The 13194-nt window shown below is 37.9% G+C and overlaps 1 long non-coding RNA gene across 4 annotated transcripts; it reads left to right on the top strand.

The window, feature by feature from the left end:
- The first annotated feature begins 889 nt into the window (after positions 1-889).
- On the top strand, positions 890-4206 carry LOC106385091. 4 transcript variants are annotated; one of them, XR_001277087.3, is made up of 7 exons: positions 890-1949; positions 2144-3064; positions 3265-3337; positions 3457-3534; positions 3625-3702; positions 3808-3881; positions 3965-4206. It is a non-coding gene; the product is annotated as an uncharacterized LOC106385091 (long non-coding RNA). The 4 variants fall into 4 exon arrangements; XR_001277089.3 differs by having other exon boundaries at positions 899-1949; positions 2688-3064; XR_007328694.1 differs by having other exon boundaries at positions 899-2391; positions 2688-3064.
- Positions 4207-13194: the final 8988 nt, after the last annotated feature.

The raw sequence follows: 13194 nt of genomic DNA, 5'->3' as shown, positions 1-13194 counted from the left end.
CAGCAACCATTGGATCAGGAGGATCCTCATTAACTCAAACCTGCCTTATTTGGAGCAAACCGACATTAATGTCCAACATCTTTTTTCTCTTCAGATCAGGCACGAGATCAGGACCTATCAAGCGCCCAGGAAGGTCCCAAGGAAGCTCTCTTATCCATTAAAACCGTCCAGGTTCAAGAAGAATCAAGTTTCTCACTTGGAGCCAAAATCCCATAAAAGGCTCCAACGGCTAGTTTCCGATTTTGTTAGTTTGCTTGATTTGTTTCCTTTCTTTTCTTCTTATGAACGTTAGAATTAGTTTCCAGAGCATTATATAAGCTCTTAGATAGTAATTTTAAAAAGACACCCTTAATCACCAAGTTAATAGAAAGTTTATTCAATTTTATCAAAGTTGTTCTTTTTATAAAATAACGGTCTTTAGGATTCTAAGAGAGATTCTTTGCTGTCTTATTGATTTCGTGAATTTAGTTTGTTTGCGCAAATCAAACAAGCTCAGTACACAGATTGAGAGAGTCAATTACTTCGATCCATCATTCCATCAGATTGAGAGATTCAATCAAACCTTCCTCCGCAAATCCACTTCAGTTCATCATCTAATCAAGCTGAGAGTGATACACATCCAACAGTTTGATTCCATCCTATCCTTTGTTTATTTATCTTGTTTTATTATCATTATCATCATCATTTCATTCGTTTTCATATTTGTTTCTGTTTGCATCATAAAAACTCTAAACTCATAAAAATTGGTTCTCTTTGTTTTCAGGTTTAAACCTTGGTTCCACCATTTTTATCAATTCGTGGGTTACCCCCCCCCCCCCGTGCCTACAACAGACACCATTTATCCACCATAGACACCAACTTCTTTTCTAAACCGTTGGATCTTCTTTTTTTGAACACATCTAAGAGTCCAAATTAATTCACGCACCTCGTTAAGCATTTAATGCTAATGCCAACTAAATGTTTTGACTAAAGATAATTCTAGCTGATTATTTAAAAGAAGTAAATGTCATTTTTGTCTATAAAAAGACAGTTCTACACATTAAGTATTCTAAATCCATATTGTGTCTTCAGATGAAAAGGAAACACATAATGTATCGTTTTATGTAACCTTCTTTTTTTTACATCTCCTTAGCCTTTCAAAATATTTGTAAGAGTGTCCTTTATATTTAAATTTTAATTAACAATTATGGAAACTAATTGTAACAACCAACATAGTATCTATTTTTCCTTAAATGAATATATCAAACTAATTAAAATCTATATTTTCCGTGATATATTATACTCTACAAAATCAGTATATACAAAATCGAAACCTTTTATTTGACTTTTGAAATATTTCTAATTTATGTTTCAGTCCCAACGACACCTTCAATCATTTTTTTTTGATAAACCCTATCGGCTGATCCGGTCGGCACCGGGAGAAACGCACTTAGTGCTACAGAATGGACTAGCCCGAAAGCGTACCACACTGCCTGACCCGAGTTTGGAATACCTTCCGACTAATGCCAGGGGGTGAACCAATCATCTGTTATGGCCCACCATGTAAACCACTTGGGCCGAAGCCCAAGCCCAAGCCCAGACTGGCCAAGTAGTGATAATTTAGTTCCCAGGGAGAATCGAACTCAGGACTGATGTGGGTACACACCAAGCCCCCAAGAGATTGCCACTAGGCTACCACCACTTGGTTGACACCTTCTATCCTCTCGACTCTTATCTCCTTCCTTCAAACACAAGATCTATCGCGAAGTCAAACCCAGAAAAATTAATAAGTCATCCACAACGCTCTCTTTCCTCGAACTCGGATTTGTTCAACATAGCGTTCGCCATAAGAGAGTCTCACAATTTAGTGCAACGTTTGCGAGGCGGCAGAAGCGGCAGTGTTATGTTGCGCTGATAATCTGCGTTGTGTGGACTCATCTTCGATCTGAAAATTTTGAGTTTTCTTTAAGGTATGAGATGTTCTATGTCTTTTAAGTTTGACATAAACATGTTTCTTAGATCTTATTTATTTGGAGAAACCTCTGTATTGTCTCCATGTTTGTACGTTTTTTTGTGCTTTTACTTATTAAAGGTTTGAACCTTTTTATGCTTAGAGGACCATTAACTAATTTCTTAGTTATTTACGGTGTTTGTTTTTTTGCAGTTATCTTAGCTATGCTCTGCTTCATATTTGAATATGACAAGAAGCTTCTAGATTGTTCCTCTGTCTGCAAGATAGAGCTTTACTATGTTAAGAATGAGATGTCATTATCCACACTCTGAACCTTCATTTTCAGTTCACCATGTTAGGAGTGAACCTAATCACCCCTTTGATACCTTAGAACACAAGTTGCTTTATGCAGTGGTGGATCTAGAAAACATAATGAATGAGGGCAAAAACAGTAAAAATAGGTATTTGGTTATTCGAACCTTGGTTTAGTGGGTGTAAATAGAAGGTTTTAAACCAATTAAGATGCAAAATATATACAAATTTTGGTACATTTAAATTTAATTATAAATTTTTACTCTACCTAGGTTTTCCACTGGTTTAATGCCAATTAAGGCTTCTCCTTAAAGTTAAGAGAGTTTGTGAAAAACAAACTAATAAAATAAAACACAAGTTACTATAATTTTCTCTTCTTCCCTTTCATTTAACGTAAACTGATCTTAAATCTATTATTATAAAGCTTTGTTTCTTTCCCTCACAGCGCGCCAAGTCAGCATCCAGCTAGGAAAGTCGAAGCCCCTGGTGTCATGTCCACCTATTGAAAACTCACCGTTTCATTAATCGTTGTTGATTTGGGCTGGTGACTAACATTCTTTATGGTCTAAAGCCCGATATCCCAGCAAAATAAACCCTAATCGTGTTTTGGGCAAAGACATCGAAGTTCAGCGTTCGTTTCTTTCTCCGTCCAGCGGCGACGTCTGAGCTTTATCACTGAATATGAAACGGTCGGAGTTATGTGTTTTTCGTGTGGTGTTCCTTATTAATTCAATCTCCAATCATCTTCGCACCCTTAGCATTCAGAAGTATCTTCTGATTAGCTAATTATAGCAGTGGATCTCCCAGATTCCTTTTATCTAGGTACATTCTTATTTGTTCATTCCAACAAATCTACTTCTACTTCCTGTGTCCATATGTTTTCGTTGATCTTACAGATCCTTTGTTAAATTATGTGACAAAGATATATATATATATATTTACTATATCTTTACCAATGTGAGCACATGTATGTATCTGATCTTATTTTCTTGAATCTGGTTCATTATTTGTTTTTTTTAAAGCGTTTTCAGCGGTACTCATACCAGCCACCGTCGATGTTAACCGACTTGCCACCTACAGGCCTCGCCCTTGAAGGTGAGTTCTATGTACTCTTTGAGCGGCCTCAATGTCACTAGATGTAAACAAAATTTCAGACTCTCCTCTATAGATACGGTTCATTGATTCAAAACATTTTCATGTGTTAACCGAAACAGTTACCCCAATTCTTCAAGAACACTTCAGGTTCCGTAATTACAATGAACTGTTAGCCAACAGTAATACCCAACTTCCAGGTAATTCACTTACTATCTGTTTCTCTTATGTTCACCATTGTAACCTCTAAGCTTTTTAATTGTTAATTCTTTCCGGACATTATCGGTCAGCTCACTTCTATCAAGAGCAGTATCAGTGACTCTTCACAAGGAAAAGACTGGTTTGATGGCGACCATTCAAAACGATAAGTAATTATCTACTTTATTTTTCGCTCAGCACCATTTTCAAAATTGTTAACAATTTTTTTAAACAATACGTGTTGAGCATTCCTAACACTGTTCTTCCCGTTGCAGTGATGTGTCCGTGTCGTTAAGAATGTTTGACGCACAAGCTGTGTCGTTTCATATCCACCTGGCCCGCTTCAAGGGTAATTATCTACTTTATTTTTCGCTCAGCACCATTTAAAACAATACGTGTTGAGCATTCCTAACACTGTTCTTCCCGTTGCAGTGATGTGTCCGTGTCATTAAGAATGTTTGACGCACAAGCTGTGTCGTTTCATATCCACCTGACCCGTTTCATATCCCGCCCCCCGCAACACACACACACACACATAAAAGTATAAAAAATAAAATAATCCAACACTGATTATAGATACAGCCAGAATAAGTAAACCGCATATAACTTCGAGTGGTTTATACTTCAGAATTTTGTTCAGTGGTTACAATATGATCTCAGAATTCTTTTCATTATTCATTTGATTATAATATTATTTTTTATCTACAACTTTTTTAAGTACTTCATAAAATTAATATGAATTCTTATAAAATAGTTTTATTATAATTTTCCGTACGTATAGGACTGGTCTACCCTAAAACAAATTCTTGCCTCTTATTTTTCATAGTTTTTGGTTTCTTTTGTTTAATTTCAAATTTTCCTTTTAAATAATTATTCAGATATTACATAATTTTATGTTTAAATTATAATAGCTCCGATAAACTTCTGAAAAAAGATATTAAAGCCTTGCCTTAACCAAGAGTCATTGCATTCGTCGCACAAAAATTTATAATGACGATTTTCCCATATTGCATAGACAAATACAGTAGAACCTCTATAAATTAATATTCTATAAATTAATAATCTCTATAAATTAATAAATTTTGCTGGTTCTAACTTGGGCCGGTTCAAAATATGACACAAATCGATAAAATAATAAGATAATAATTTTTTAAAAAATTCTGTGTAAATATATGGTCCCATTAAAATTATAAATTAATAATTTATATGTATACATATTTTATATAATTAAGAACATATTTTTTTATAGCATTAAGAACATATTATTATATTGTTTGTTTTATATTCACAATGGAATTATCTTTATATTTTCTTAACACTTAATATATTTTTGATGAGATTTAGTAATATTATATTTAAAATCACATTTAAGTTCTATACAATATATATTATATACACCAAATAATATAAAAAAATTAATATAAATGTCAAATTTCAAAAATAACAATTAATTTGTATACACAAAAATCAAATATATTTCTTATCTTGGAATGAATATATCTTACAATAATAAATCTAAATATGAAAACTTTTGTAAATTAATATCTCTATAAATTAATAAAATTTTAAAGTCCCAACATTAATAATTTATAAAGGTTCTACTGTATATAAAATATGATTACATAAGAAGATTCATGCGTATAAAAGAAATGACAGAATGTGCACTAATAAGATTTTGCAGACATGCTTACGAAACAATATGATTGTAACAAGACTAACCTACAAATTTACCTCCCTAATTTATTTATAAATAGTTTCACAGAATTAATTATTTACAATTTGAGAAAAGCGTAAAGATTAGAATCAAACCTTGATCTCCATATGCTGTTAACCCAGCTATACAAACCTTTTTGTCTTCTGTGACCGACGAAAAAAAAACTCACCGACTACCTAAAAAGGAGCCACCACCAATCAATATTTGCCAAAACGATTTATTCCTAACTTAGAAGACACTTTTAAAGCAAAACGCGGTATACAGTATAAGAAGATAAATCTTTATGACAATTTTTTTTTTTTTTTTTTTATCAGAAACATAAGCAGACTCATAGATTCTGCAAACCACACCGGTAGTTCTGCATCCATATGAACGACAGACGACGATTGTTTTCTTGCACTGCGTGTGAGACTGTCCGCCCTTGAGTTCTGTGTTCGTGGTATATGAATGATCTCTGAGCCGTTGAAAGTTCTCTTCAAAAATGTTATGTCTTCCAAATAGCTTGCAAATGCTGGCCACTCTTCTGGTTCCGAAACCATCTTTACCAAGTGAGTACAATTCATTGCAAAAGTAACCCGGAACTGTCTAAGGTTCCTCATACATACCATTGCCCATATGAGAACCTCTATCTCGGAGTGTAGTGGCGACTGACTCGCTCTTGTATTCCATGCTCCCATTAGTCCATCATAACCTTCCAGAGTACTATATCATCCTTGTCCTGAATATATATCCTGATTTTTCCATGATCCATCCGTAAAACACCATCTACCTAGTATAGTCGAGATTGCCGCTGGTATAGGTAACCGAGTGTGGTCCATTCCCTGATTTTGGGAATTTTGCGCTTCCGCCCAAAGTAACGATTCCGTTTCTGGCAATTTGAGAGTATCTCTCGGGTCCATATCCAAATTGCTAAAAAAATTGTTGTTTCTACCCTTCTATATATACCATAGAATCCATGCAAAATGATGATCCTCCATTTCGGGAGAGATTCTCCAAAACAGATGATCCATATTGGTAAATGAGGATTGAGTGGGAAATATGTCCGGATTCGTTGGGATCCGTGAAAGTGCCCAAACTTGGATCGCCGGTGGACATTCAAAAAATACATGATTAATTGACTCCTCGGGAGCGCCGCATCGGTCACAAATTGTATCTCCTTGCATTCCTCTTGACCTCAAATTCTTCTTAAACCGCTATACATCCTGTCAATAGTTACCCTAAAAATGTTTCATCTTAGGTGGACAGCGTACTTTCCAACAAAACGCCTTCAGCGGGGTTACCTAAGGACCATACAGGGGTGGCGTGCTTTCTCTGTCTGGATACACTCGCTCCACTTCATATCCAGACTTAACCGTGTATTTCCCATTGTTTGTGAAATGCCAATTATTCCGATCTTCTGTATGAAATCTACTTAAAGGAATACTTTCAATAATTTTCACATCTTGTGGATCCACCAGAGTCCTAATAACCCGTAAATTCCATGATCGCGATGTTCCATCGATAAGAGCATCCACTGTCAGTTCCGGGTAAAGATTGTGTTGATTTTTATTTACTGGTCTCGGGCGAGTGGATGGAAGCCAAGGGTCATTCCATACTGAGATGGATGATCCTGTTCCCACCCTTTTGATTAGTCCTTTGCTAACCAGAGATCTAGCAGAGACAATACTGCGCCAGCCATAAGATGACGAGTATGATCTTATGGGTTCCAGGGGTGATGTATTCCTGAAATGCCTCCCTTTAAAAACCCGAGAAAATAATGTATTCAGTTTATCCATTAATCACCAAAATTGTTTCTCAAGCACAATTGTATTAAAATCTGTAAGATCCTTGAATCCCAACCCTCCATCATCCTTAGGACTACATATTTTGTCCCACGATTTCCAATGCATACCTCTCGTATTATCCCCTGGACTCCACCAGAATTGTGCCACAGCCCTAGTTAGCTTCTTCATTACCGTTTTCGGAATTCGAAAACATGACATCACATGATTTGGTAGAGCTGTAACCACAGACTTTATAATCACTTCCTTATCCCCTTTGGTGAAAAATTAAAAGTCCAACCATTTACTCTGCTATTTAGACGATCCTGGACGAATCAAAACACTTGTACCTTTGATCCCCCCAGGTTTTCCGGGATGCCCAAATATGACCCCATTCCTCCACGATTTCGTATGCCTAACGTATCTCGTAGTTCCTGTCTTGTGGCTTCTTCAATCTTGTGTCCAAATTGAACCGATGATTTTTTGAAAATTTATTTGTTGTCCCAAAACCCCTTCATATTCCTTGAGAATCCTAAGGATTGTCTGGCATTCCTCCTTTTGGGCTTTGCAAAAGAAAAGACTATCGTAGCAACCTTTAGCCCCGTTAGTTGCTTATTTCTTTCTGCCTTTTTAATATTCGCGACCAAAGCTTCCGTACACATAATAAACAAATAAAGGGAAAGAGGATCCCCCTGTCGTAGTCCCCTCTGTGGTATTATATGCCCCTTTGGCTGACCATTTAATAAAACCCTATACTGAACTAAGGAAATACATTCCATCATTAATTGGATCCAATGATAATCAAAACCCATTTTGGTTAGTAGTTCTTGGATGAAGACCCATTCAACCCTGTCATAAGCTTTGCTCATGTCCGTTTTTATTTCCTAAAATTTGTCCTGACACGATTTGTTAGTCCGCAGGCCATGGAACATCTCCTGAGCTATAAGTATATAATCCGATATCAAACTTCCATGAACAAAAGCCGATTGCGTCTCCGAGATCAGTAATGGAAGGCAAACCTTTAATCTTTGACATAATACCTTAGATATAATCTTGTATCCTACATTACATAAACTGATAGGCCTGAGTTCAGTCATCCTTGTAGGCGGCTCCTTTTTAGGAATCAAACAAATATTCGTAATGTTTAACCTTGTATCCAGTTTGCCCGATATAAAAAAATTGTTAACCATTTCCAATAGATCCTTTTTTATTATATGCCAAGAATGCTGGAAAAAGAGGGCCGTCCTTCCATCCAGCTCAGGAGCTTTCTCTGGATGCATCATGAATAAAGCCAGTCGAACTTCCTACTCAGTTGCTAACCGAAGTAGCCGTTGATTCATATGTGGAGTAATAGAAGATTTAATTGCATCTAAAAAATCATCAAAGCCTGTCGGAGTAGTTGTCTGAAACAAATCATCAAAATAATCCACTACCACCTTCTCTACCCCTTGTTCCTCAATTATCCAGTTTCCATCATAATCATAGAGACCCACAATTCGATTACGAGCCCTACGTTGTTTTGTTAGGGCATGGTAGAACTTTGTATTGAGATCTCCTGAAGTGAGCCATATATTACGACTCTTCTGTTGCCAGAAATCTTCCTAGTCCTTATAAGCTTCCTGTAACTTCCTTGAAACCTCCAGAATCTCCTCCTGAGTTCTATTATTATCTGTTTGGACCTCTTCAAGTGCTTTTTGGAGTTCCCCAATCTTCTCCTTTCCATAAGGTGGATTATTCTTGCGCCATGTAGACATTTCATGACGACAGTTTGTAATTTTTGAAACGAAATCCCCCGGGTTCGCCTCCGTCAATTCACCCCACCCTCTCTCAATCGAATCCAATAAACCTTCTTGTCCAATCCATCTCTTGTCAAAACAAAATTGTCCCCTCCGTTTTGTTATTTTATTATCGAGATGAGCCACCATCGGATGGTGGTCAGAAGCCACCATTCCCAAATATTCTGTGTAAGAGCATGGGAAAAGCGTATGCCAATCCTCATTTGCTAATGTTCGATCCAATCGACACCGAACCATTACTTTTTTCTTTTTTTCCTTGTTTTCTTCTTCCTTGCCATGACATCTGATTTCCTCGGGCCGGGAACTCCAAAAGTCCAGTATTCCTAATCATGTCATTAAAAGGTACAAAAGATCCTGCACTCCGTACGGCTCCCCCGTTTTTTTAATAATTACCAGTTATCTCATTCAAATCTCCAATAATAAACCAAGGCTCTGATCTTGCTAGACCGTACCTTGTTAGACGTTCCCAAACTTGATCCCTCAACTTTTGTACCGGCTATCCATATACAAAACTCATATATAGTTTTTTCCCAAGGGCCATTGTTTCTACATCAATCATTTGATTGCTAGTATACAAAATATCAACCTGATATTCATTATTATAAAACAACGCCAATCCTCCACTTGCGCCATCCGGGTCCACAGTAACTAAATTATCATACCCGAAATGAGCCTGAAATCCCTTAACGAAGGTCAAATCTTGTTTTGTCTCGGATAGAAACAAAAAATCCGGCCTATGTTTATGCCATATCTCCCGAAAATAACTAATTATCCATTTGCTTCCCGCACCTCTACAATTCCAACTCAATACTTTCATAAAAAAACATCTTGAGAAGGCTCATTAGAGCTAAGACAATCGGGCCTGAGGAATCCCTTAGAGAAAAATAGAGCTGGCAGGCTGGAAAGAAACCGCCAACCCCGTCCTAGCCGTACTGCCCCCATTAACATGGACAGATTAAGCATATCCTCCCGTCTCCAACTTAGAACTTTCATAAAAAAATAATGAGATGCTCGATAGAGAGCTTTGTAAACAGGTATGAAGAAACCTTAAAATCCATAGAAAAAAAATAACTGCCGATTTTGTCCGATACATAAAAAAACAAGTAACGTAACTTGGATATATTTGCTTCCCAACTTGATACCAACATACTCCAAACCAACCTCAATCCAATGCAAAGACTCCATAAAATACAAATTGCAACGACCAAATACCAATATCCCCAAATATAAAACTGCCGTACAACACCAAATAACCATTGAATAATTACGTATATTAAACTCCACAGCTCATATCTCCAACAAAATCGATGAAAAACTACAGACCCCAACATAAAGTGGTCAAACTCCACCTCTTCCTTGGCCAAAACCCCCATTCTTATGTAATTATTCATTGGAGATGGAATGATAATCAAACGTTGACTTTGCGTTTCTAAATGAATAAAACTCATAACCTCGAAATAGTAAGTGTTATATCCGAGACAACCACAAAAAAGAAACAATATCTGAACTAATTCTTTCCATATCAGAGACCTTGTAGAACAAATTTTTGTTTGTCAGTGATTGGTTTAATGAGACCAAACACCTCCATTTTATAAACCTCCCAAGCAAAATCAATATTAAGCCAATTTTCCTTTGACATATCCTGTGACCCAAAATTTGAACCAGCCAAAATGATATCCATCGATTCCAGAACACCAACAACACACCCAAACAACTATACCAGAACCAACAATCCCAAATATAAATTTTATTCCACTGCATAAGCATAACAAAATAAATTGAGGACCACCGGCAGAAACATAAAGAAATAAAAACCAGAGCAGACCCTAATAAAAGACAAAACAAAATGCTCAAGAAGCTTATTGAACCATATGAAAACCATAAATCATAACCCATAATCATATCCTGCTTGTGAAGCCTCTCAACTAGGTGGTTTGAATCCATAAAAATTAAGGTTTCGGTGGTCCTGTCTTGGGGTTTGATGTACCCTTCTCCTCCATCTGTTTAGCTCCCGCTTTTGCTGCTGCACGTTTGCGGGCCGCCTGCACCATTCTCATCATGGGAGCTTCTCCAGCTGCGACCGTTGGTTTGTAAAGCTTTTTGCGCCCCCCCCCCTGTTTCTTCACCAAATCTCAGCATTCTGATCCTTCTCCACTGCTTCATCACCCTGCTTTTCCTCTTCTAGAACGTCAACTCCATTCTCCTTTTCCTTACGATCTGCTTCAAGCTCCTCATCTGTGAGATTCTGAAACTCATTCTCAAGCTCCTCAATGCTCCCCTCCTGAATTACTTTATCAAGAACCGCATCTCCTCCACTGATTCGTGAATTGAATCTAAGCCATTTGCCCCTTCCAATTGATTGGTCAGCACCTCCTTTGGATCCGCCTGAGTCAGTGCAAGTTGCGCCTGAAAAGCTAATGATGGCAGTGACGAGTTCAACACCATGTCTTCCTTCTGAGAAACCCTATGTCCTTGACTCCGAACTTCTCCCTCTTCGCGTGCCTCTTCACGTGCCTCCTCCCGTGTTCTACCCAATGGGATTCTCTCTCTTCTCAGACCACGAGAGAACCTAACACGATCTTCCTGAGCTCTAGGCGCCTCCCAGTGATTGCTCCTGTGCCGGGATCCTCCTTCATCTCCTCTGTGTCCCCCATTGTAACTGTTGTATCTCTTGGTATCTCTCTCAGCCCGTTTCACCCATTATGATCCAGATTCCTCGAACATCTTGCCTTTTCCCTTTCCCTGGTACTCTCGGTGATCTCTTTCCTTGTTTTGCTGTCCTGAGTTGCCATTGATGACAACCCCTTTGTAGCTTCGAGCCCGATCCTCCAGAAGTCCTGCTTCATACCTTCCTTCTGAGTTCTTCATACCTTCCTCTCCCGTCTTCTCCGAGCTCTTCTCCTTCAGCGGGCACACCTCCCAATCATGGCAAAGACTAAAGCACGTCTTGCAAAAACCAAAAAGCTTTTCGTACTTCAACAAAACCGGTGTCTCCTCCTCTCCATCATAGAACTCACCTCCTGTGAAGTTCACCGTGGTCTCGAAACTGAGCTCCTTGAAACCATCAATCACCGCCTTCACTCGACCAAAGTCCAGATCAACCTCTTATGTTCTTCCAATCGCATCACCAATACTCTCAAAGGAGGGAGCCGCCCAGAACTCCAAAGGGACTCCCACCACACGTACCCAGAAAAGAATCTCGGCAGGGAAGTTGTGCGCCTTCTTTGGTTGCCATCGAGCCAACGCAATCATTCAATAGTCAAAGTGATAAGGTTGCATCCTCAGCACCACTTCAATGTCTTCCTCCATTTCAAAGTCAAACTGAAACTTGCCATGCCCCAAATCAACCCCAGCAACCCGGTCTTCAATCTTCCAGATTTTCGGAAGCATCACAATCAACGCCTTGATATCCTGTTTCACTGGATTCATGCCCGTCCCAACCAAAGGTTTTGAGTAGTTCTTGATGATCTCTGAATTATCGAAGTGGGGAACATAAACCTTCAGTCTTTTGCGGTTGCCCTCACCATTCTTCCCGTCTCCGGCCATACCAATCAACTGACTGCGTCATTGAAAGCAAGAAGAAATAAAAGCTCTGAACTTTTGTATATTTAGATGGTTTGAGTTGAAAAGAGAGAATATCTAGATAACCAACACCAAAACACTTTATATAATAGACCCCAAAACTCATTCCTCCGCTCCTAAGATCATCACCACTAAAACCAGATTCCCTCAAAGTGATTTCCTCAATCACAAGCCGATACCCGAACAGAAAATCAAAAAGATTCCAATACGTAAACCATACTTTCCTTACAATAGTATGAGGAAATCTCCTATTTATCCCTTTATACTTCGTTTCAATCTTCCAAAATCTTATCTTGAGATTAACTGAACCCATACCTCTGAAGATCTGCGATATTGCCTTGAAGATGACAGATATCCAGATCCTTATTGAAGGAATTGATGATTTCCTCCAACTGGTAAATCTCTCTCTTCCAGATCCGAAATGGATCCGCGTGATTCCACTAACCCCAATCTTCTCCGATCCCCATCTTGCTTTCTTATCTTCCTCAATCCAACCTCTTGATACCGTACAATTTGAATGGAAGCCTCCATATCGATTCCCGGATTCCATCGGTGAAAAATCATTGAAACCCTAATTTGCCGTTACTGTCGCCATTCTTCGTTTGGGAGCGTTTGACAACATTTTTGTTTGACTTGCATAAATCTTTATGACAAATAAAGTTTGAAATTTCATGTTATCTTGACCTACAAGTTTATATTTATAACACAAAACACATTAAAAAAAAGTCCAATGTTGTTAACCTATTATCCCACCGCCAAAAGCGTTAATAATTTACTGGTAAAAATATGAAATACTAAAAACTTCATTCA

This window comes from Brassica napus, chromosome C9, assembly GCF_020379485.1.
Source record: "Brassica napus cultivar Da-Ae chromosome C9, Da-Ae, whole genome shotgun sequence".
NCBI lineage: Eukaryota > Viridiplantae > Streptophyta > Magnoliopsida > Brassicales > Brassicaceae > Brassica > Brassica napus.
Note: the sequence above shows the minus strand (reverse complement) of the source record. Positions and strands in the feature narration are given on the sequence as shown.